Below are 8,499 nucleotides of genomic sequence, written 5' to 3' on the forward strand. Positions count from 1 at the left end.
CACGGTTAGGTCAGGAGAGTGGCCAGGGCTTGCTCCAGGGACCGGTGTGAGGGCATCTGGTAGAGGCCCTCTGTCTGTGGTCTACCTGTCCTCCTTCCCTCCTTTTTCTTTTTTCCTTTTTCTTTCCTTCATTAATTAATCCAGCAAATATTTTTTGAAGGCCAGAAATAGATGGAGCCTCTTGTTAACTCAATTCAAAGGACACTCCCCTCTGCCCACACCCATCAGATGGCACCTCACAGTGTCTTCCCTGAGGGCCTAGGGTGGGGCTGGACCCCCTCGGCCCCCTCCATGCTCCAGTTGTCAGCCCACCTGTCCCTTCACACAGATGCAGGGCGACAGGGTGAGAAAAGCCACCAAGTGCTGGTGTCCAGGGCCGGCGAGTCTCAGACGCACACACGAGGCTGGTGTGGAGCACACACGAGGCTGTCCCCTCCCCTCCCTGGGCCTCAGTTACCCCACCTGTGAATTGAGCAGGGCCAGAGGACGGACAACCTCTTTCTAGTCTAAAATGCAGACACTTCGTGATTCTCTCCCCAACCCAGAGCCCTGGGAGCCCAGGGAGGGCCTGGGCTTGATGGAGTCGCTCCACCCCATCTACAGGAACTGAGCTTTGAGCTCGGAGGGTCCTCCTTTCCTCTAGACTCGGTGGAACCCCAGGTCTGGGAGGGGCATGCACAGACCCTGACTGGCACCCCCCACCCCACTCAGCTGCCCCAGGAGCCCTGTGCAGGAGGCGCCAAAGAAGAGCAAGAGGTCTCAGTGGTGACCGAGCCCCAGCCAGGGACGGAGCCCTGCTGGCTGCTCCCTGCCCCTGGCCCTGCATGGCACCCCAATTCACCCCGACCCCCCATAGCTCCTCTAATTACATAGCCATAAAGCACAAATCTCTAATGATCCAATTAGTAACGCCATTACTCCTCTGTCCAGGATTAAAATTACCAATTAAACTGCTGTCGATTGTATCATCACTTAGGCTCGACACGACCGGGGCACTTCGGGCCACAGAGGCCCATTAGCGGGCCCTCGAGCAGGGCCCTGGCCAGGGCCAGGGCTACAGGCCTAACTCAGCAGCTCAGAAGGAAGTCCCGCCACCCACCGCCCCCAGTGCCCTGGCGCACTGCCCTGGTCCTGTCCCCCAACATCGGGGCTCCAAAAAGATCACAGCCCAGTTCCCGACGGAACCGGAAGAGGCCAGGGGAGGAGGGACTTCGGCAAAACCAGCCTCTGTCTGGGCAGCGCCTCCGGCCTGGGTGTTCCCCCACGTTCCCCTTGTCAGACTCACTGTTTCATGGCCCAGCATCTCAGTGCCAGGCCAGCCTGCACAGCTGAGTCCTAGGATGAAGGGTTGGAAGCACTCCTGTGAAACTTGGCCCCCACAACCCCGGCTCCCAGGGGTTCTCTCTGCTTCCATGGTGCCCTCTGCCCCCAGCCTCGAGGTACCATCCTTACACCATGTCCCTGCTATCTGATGAGCTGCTCACAGATCAGGACAGCCCATCTCCCAGGTGACAAGCAGGTGCTCCTTTTGGGGAGGGGCCTCAGTGTCTTGTCTCAGCACAGGGGAGATCTTGGAGCACAAAGTCAGAGCCCAGGGAACAGGCAAGTGTTGGCCCTGCCTGGGGGTGGAGGTGAAGTGAGCTCCCCGTCCCTGGAGGTATGCAAGCACAGGCTGGACCCAGGCCACGTGGTGGTAGGCGGAGGCAGCAGCTCACACATGCATGGCATGGCATGTGAGCTTAGTCGTGTCTGATTCTTTGCGACCCCATAGACTATAGCCCACAAGGCTCTTCTGTCCATGGGATTTCCCAGGCAAGAATCCTGGAATGGGTTGCCATGCCCTCCACCAGGATATCTTCCCGACCCAGGAATCAAACCCTTGTCTCTTGCCTCTCCAGCATTGGCAGGCGGCTTCTTTACCAGCTGAGCCACCGGGGAAGCCCCCAGCTCACACATGGAGAAGCATAAACGCTGGGCTGGATGATTGAAGTTGGGGAATGAGTCTGGTTCTCCTGAGAAAGAATTTGAGATGTCAGGATCTGAGAACGCCCTTGGAGAAACCAGAGGCTTCAGTCTTCTGATGTCCAGCCCTTGCTCTGGAGGTGTTTCTGCAACAGGAGGGGGCAGGGGCTGGGGTGGGGGTACTGTGGGAAGGGCCCGGGCAGCTGGAGACAGGGAGGCAGGCACCAGCCTGAGAACTCAGCCCCGGGGCGGGTATGCTAAACGCTGCTGGTCCCCAGCATCACAAGGACCGCTCTGAGACACCAGTGGAGTGGTAAGGGCGAACCGTGCGCTCTGCTCCAGACCCCAGCTCAGTGCTGTCCAAGCCATCCTCCTGGGTTCGTCCTGGGATGCAGCTGCCCTTATTCCCAACAGCTGGCGCGAGGTCACATCGTCTCTCTCTTTCTCTCTCAGGTCTGATCCCAGAGGACAGGTCACGGCCCCCTGGCAGGGGCAGGGTGTGCCAGGTGAGGCCACAGAGCCCACCCACAGTGTCTGCCATTTCACACTGTTTGAACAGCCCCCCGTTCAAATGGAAGTTGACACACAAGCTCTTTTATGTCACAGTGAGAAAAGCGGAAAGGACCTTGCCCTGTCCAGAGGTGGCCATACCCTGCAAGGAGGGGAAGCCTCCCCCTCCCCACCTCTCCCACCCCCGGGCCGGTGCCCAGGCAGGCCAGACGTGGGGTCTCTTCTAGAGGAGCGGCTGCCCTGGGCAGATCTGTCGAGTGTCTCATCAGAGGCAGCAGACTGAGGCAGGGATCCGGGAGCCCAGAGCAATTAGGAGCGGGCCTCGTGCCTGTCTCCCGCCAGCTGCCACAGCTGTCACTCAGGAAGCAGGCCTGGAGCGGGGGCTGGGCCCCTGACGCCCCAGCCAGCCAGCAGCTTGCCCCAAGGGGGAGGCCACAGCCCAGGGGGACCAGGGGCGGGGAGTGCTGTCCCACCCTGGGCAGGGACATCATCCAATTCCTCTGGCCCCAGCCCAGACTGTTTCCAGACCAGACCTTCCTCTGTGGAGCTCTAAGAGCTCTAAGAGTTCTCATTCTTGGAAGCTCCTGGGAAGCTTTTTAAAAGCATTCCCTTGGACTTCCCTGGTGGTCTTCCCAGTGGCTAAGACTCCACTCTCCCAATGCAGAAAGCCTGGGTTCAATCCCTGCTCAAGGAACTAGAGTCCACATGCTGCAACTAAGACCCAGCACAGTCAAATAAAGAAAGAAATATTTTTAAAAACTAAAAGTACCCTCGCCCAGGGCCCAGCCAAGCAGACTCTCTGGGGGAGAGGCAGGTGGGGGGTGGGGCTAGGAAGTGCCTGTGTCCGTCTCTCCCCAGTCAGGTTTTTGCGTGTTTTTTACATCAAACCCAGTCCCGAGGACTAGAAGCTTCTCTGCTCCTGTGGCCACGCCTCCCTCTGCCTCTCAGACTTCTCCTGGGCTCAGAGAGTGTGACAGCTGGAAAAGGGGCTCTTGGGGTCCCGCCTCTCAGCATATCCCAGCGCCGTGCGTGCCAAGACCAAGGCGCCAGGCACTGGCACCTGGTGACCGGGCGTCACGCCCCAGGCACAGGACGGCAGCCAGGTTTCACCCCAGCCACGCTAGACTCCAAGTCCAGTCCTCTTTTTGTCCATCATCAAGTTGATTCTCAAGGAGTAACAATTTTAAAGACCTGTCCCTTCCCCTCTGTTTCCCTTTCATGGACTCTGCCTCCTGCTCTGTCCTGTACACCTGTGTCACCTGCAGGAGCTGGCCTCTGGGGGCTCAAAGAGGGTGTCCAGGCCTGCACGCCCCGCATGGCTGGGTGTGCCTCTGCAGGTCTATAAATTCCATTATTCATCAAGTGACCGTGTGAGTTTGCCCGGACGATGAATATTTTATTCACCTCTACACACTGTCCCCAGCGGATTCTTGGAACAATATTGTTCCCTAGCCAAGGAGCAGAGGCCAGAGCCTCTGCCCTCCCTGGAGCGCCCCTCCCCGACCAGCGTCCCCCAGCAGGTCCCGAGTTTGGGCAGGGCTGTGGTCAGCGGTCCAGGCAAAACCCTGCATGCGATGCTTGCCCTCCATCCACTTTGATATCCTGCCCTGGACAATGGGTTCATGTCTTGTCAGGGCCTCCCAGATCCCTGCACAACTCCACCCCGTGTGGTGGAGCTCTCCCTGGTGCTGAATGTGGGTGGAGACAGGATGCCAGGGAGCATGCCGGCTTTGAGAGGAGAGGGCTCCAGTCTCCGGGTTGGCAGGGGAAGCCTCTAGCTTCTGCACGGGGAAGTCCCCAGTTCTCTCATCTTGCCTCCCTGCCTGGTGGATCCTTCCAGAGTCTTGGGAGTGTGGGGGAGGGGTCACCTCTCCCAGGGTCTCCAGGACGCTGAGCCAAGGACTAGTGGGGGAAGTCCCTGGAGACTCCTGTCTGGAAGGCCCACAAGTCTCCGGGTAGCACCCCAGGGAGTGCGGTGTGATGACAGTGGCACCTTCCCCAGATGGGGGAGCGACAGACACAATTCACACCCAGCGATCTCGCCATCTGCTCCCCCGTGACGTGCAGAGGAGAGGACGGGGCTGCAGCGCCGCAGGGCGGGTGGGCTGGTGTGCGATCGCTCGTTCATTCATTCATCCCCTCATTCATCCTCTAAGCAGACCTTCACCCAGCCCCTGCCACCTTCCCAGCCTAGCCCTGTATCAGGCACTCAGATCTGGGGTGTGCAGACCCCCGGATCCTGCCCTCCAGAGCTGAGTGGGGGAGTGGTCCTCTCATGTGTCTGAGCTTCTGCCCACCCTGGCTCCTCCTCCTGGAGTTCCTTTGGCTTGTACTAAGCCACCATGTTCCATCCTCAGCCACCATGTTCAGCACTTCACTTGCAGGAACTAAGCATTCACTCTGCGGGCTGGATGTGTTCCTATTTAACAGGTGTGTAAGCTGAGGCTCAGATAACCAGAGGCACAGGTCCAGCTCTGGGGTCTCCATGGGGAGCTCTTACTGCTCTTGGCACTGCTTGCCCCCCACCATGTCAGGAAAATTTCAAGCCCTGTTTCTATGACCTTCTTCTGCAAAAAAACCCTTCTTCCCCCACTCCAACCACCACACCTGCCTTTCAGCAGGCAGTGAGCTTTGTCCTTGGGGGCTTGCTCTCAGAGCCTCCTCTCTGAGGCCCCTCTCCCTCATCCTCTGACTCCCAGCCTGGCTTGCTCGCAGGACTTGGCACCCAGGGGCTGCCCCACGAAAGGCTGAGAAGGTCAAGGAAGCTTCCTAAAGGAGGCAGCTTTCCTCTGAGCCTGGAAGGGCAGAGACAGCAGACGACCCAGAGCCTGACTCCCCATCCCATTCCCTACCCAGCTCCTGCCTTGAACTTGAGCCCCAGCCCTGCCACCCCAGCATGACCCAACCTGGTCCCTTCGGCTCCCTGAATGGGGGTGCCCTTGACCATGAGTTGGGGGCGTCCTTGACCATGAGTTGGGGGCATGACCAAACTGCCTTCAGAGTCTTAGAGGACTCCGTGCAGGTCCTAGGCACAGCCAAAGTGCAGCCCAGCTGCAGCTCGTGGCATGTGGAAGACTCCCTGGACACACAGCTGGCTCCATGGGCTGTGACTTTGCACCAGGGGAGAGGACAGTGACTGGCCTGAGGTCAGGGATGACCCTGGCAGAGGGGTGCTCCACGACCTTGCTGCTATAATCCCTTGGTGTTATAAACCAGGTGAACCCTGTCCCTTTGGCCAGGTGGGATCCTGCCCCAGGGAGCAGCCTGGCCAAGAGATGGTCACAGACCAAGGCTGAGGCCTGGAGGGAGGCCCATGTCTCCAGTGGACACCCACACCGTCCCTCAGCCAGACCCGCAGGTAGTGGAGGGCAGGCCCCCCGCTGGTTTTTGTCTGATTTACTTAGGGATGGCTTCTGCCAGTCCTTGGAAGCTCCTTGGCCTGGGAATCAGGGGGGATGCCGTGGGAGCTGTCAGGCCAGCACCAACATGCCCTGTGACAGCCTCTTGGAAAGTCACCGAGAGCCAGTTTCCCACCAGCCCCTTGGCAGGCTCCAGCCCACTCTCCATCAGCGCGGGGGTCCCCAGGAGCCAGCTGGCCACTCAGTAGACACCAAAGGAGAGAGCCGCTGCCACTCAGCCTCCCAATCAGTAAGTCGAAGCTCTAATTATTATTATTTCATATTGCTCGGGGTGGGGGTGGGTAGTTTTCATGCTAATAGGAAATCCTAAGAGACACAGGGAGGCCCAGCCAGACACCACTCATACGTTAACGTCTCTCCATCCTGGCCACCGCCCTGGAGGTAGCACTGCCGCCATCACTTCATAAGGGAAACTGAGGCCCCAGGAGGTTAGAGGAGATGACTAAGTGGTAGACACGGCAGCCCCAGGTCTGTCTGGCTCCGAGGGCCGGGTTCTTTCTTCCCAGTTCCTCTGCTCCAGCAGAAGAACCAAGGGAGCACAGAAACTCGGCTCTAAGGGTGGGATGTCGGACCCAAGACGTGTGGATGAAGAGGGCTTCAGCGGGGGCTTTTCTGGAGACTCTCACACCCCCAGCCCCAGGTCCTAACGGGCACCTGCTGGTCCATAGAGGCTGGGAAGACAGCCCAAGAGCTGCGGTCCTGCCTGGCTCCTCTGCAGGCTCTAGATGCTCCTGGGAGCCTTGTCCACAGCCAGGCGCGAGAAGTGCGGGGGCCAGGCCTGGCCCGGCCCAGCTCAGTCAGGGTTGGCATCGCTCCCTGAGCCCCTCTCCCCAGGCTGTGATTAATCAGCGACAAAAAGCAGTAAAATGTAATCAGACTGGGGAGGGCAGGGCCGGCAGGGCCGTGGCAATCAGCTTTCCCCCTGGGGCCGAAGGCTGATTGGACCAAAGAGGGGAGGGAGGTGGTTCCAATGGGGCCTCTACGGAAGGACTGATGCTAAAGCTGAAGCTCCAATACTTTGGCCACCTGATGCAAAGAGCCGACTCACTGGAAAAGACCCCGATGCTGGGAAAGATTGAGGGCAGGAGAAGGGGATGACAGAGGATGAGACGGTTGGATGGCATCATCGACTCACTGGACATGAATCTGAGCAAACTCCAGGAGATAGTGAAGGACAGGGAAGCCGGGCATGCTACAGTCCATGGGGTCGTAAAGAGTCGAACACAACTGAGCGACTGGACGACAACAGGGGCAGGGTCTGCATCTGGAGCCATGGTGAGGCCTGGGGGCCAAGCCCTCCCCCATAAATATGCATGGACATCTGTGAACACAGGCCCGCACCCAAGGGCTGCACACTGCCCCCCACCTGCCTACTGGCCCCTGCCCTCATCTCCTAGCTCACAGCCTTGGCACACGCAGGTGGCCGCACACCCTCCCAGCACACGACCATCTCCATGTGGACTTGAAAACACACGTACACACCCTGTGGATAACAGGGTGTAACATGCACACACACATGCTGTCCCCTCACTCCACAGGCACACGTGCCTGGGGCCTGGGACAGCCCTGCACAAGTACTGGGTCTAACTCAGAGCCATGTGAACTGACCAACCCTCCCAACAGTCCCCACAGGCACCCAGCCACCTCTCTGTCCCCCATGGCCTCCCCCGCCTGGCTCCCTCTCTGCAGGCTTAGTGGTGATGAACGTCTGGGAAGGAGCCAGGATTGGGGCTCCACTGCTGGGGGGCAAGGTCAGGGGCCAGGTCTCAGCCATAGAGCAGGGGAGACTGCCCAAGACCTATCCCCAACTCCTGCCAGCCGGCCCTGCCACATGACCTTGGTCAACGCCCTTCTTCCTCGGACTCAGTTTCCCCACTCTGGAGCCTCTCCTGGCACCAACACTGTGTGATTCTCTTCGAGGACTCAGGGGCCGCGGGGCCAGACCTCCGCTGGCTGCCAGGTATCTGGTCCTCGACTCCCTGCTGTCTGTTCGAGGCCGGTGGGGGCCAGCCAAGGGGCTGGAAGGAAGGGCCCCACCCCCACCCCACCCCACCCCACCCCATCTTAATTTAATCCGGGTGGCTGCGGACTTGGTTTGTATGGGGGTGGGGGTGGGCGAGTGAGCCTCTGTAGGGAGAAAGAGGAGCCCGGGCCAAAGGGGAGAAAGAGCCCCCGGCCGGCTCGGGCGGCCACGCAGGGGCCGGCGGCGGGAAGGGGCGGGCGGGGTGGGGGGAAGCGCGGAGGGGGCGGGCGAGCGGCGGGCGGGGGAGGCGGGGAGCGCAGCCAGCGCGACACGGAGCGAGCGAGCGAGCGAGCAGGGGAGGCGGCGAGAGCCGGAGCGGCGGGCCGGGCGGCCGCGCCGGCGAGCGGACGAGCGGGCGGCCAGCAGCGCGCAGCGCGGAGCGCGCGGGGCACCGAGGAGCGGGAGCGGCGGGCGCAGCGCGCAGCGGCCCGAGCGGAGAGGCCCGAGCGGCGCCGCCCCCGCGGCCCCTGCGGGGCCCCGGCCGGGAGCCCGACGAGGGAGGGGGCGGCATGGACCGGCGGCCCGGGGCGCGGGGGCGCTAGGCCCCCGGAGGGGCGCCTCCCGCCTCGCCGCCCTCCGCAGCCG

Source organism: Bos indicus, chromosome 17 (genome assembly GCF_029378745.1).
Source record: "Bos indicus isolate NIAB-ARS_2022 breed Sahiwal x Tharparkar chromosome 17, NIAB-ARS_B.indTharparkar_mat_pri_1.0, whole genome shotgun sequence".
NCBI lineage: Eukaryota > Metazoa > Chordata > Mammalia > Artiodactyla > Bovidae > Bos > Bos indicus.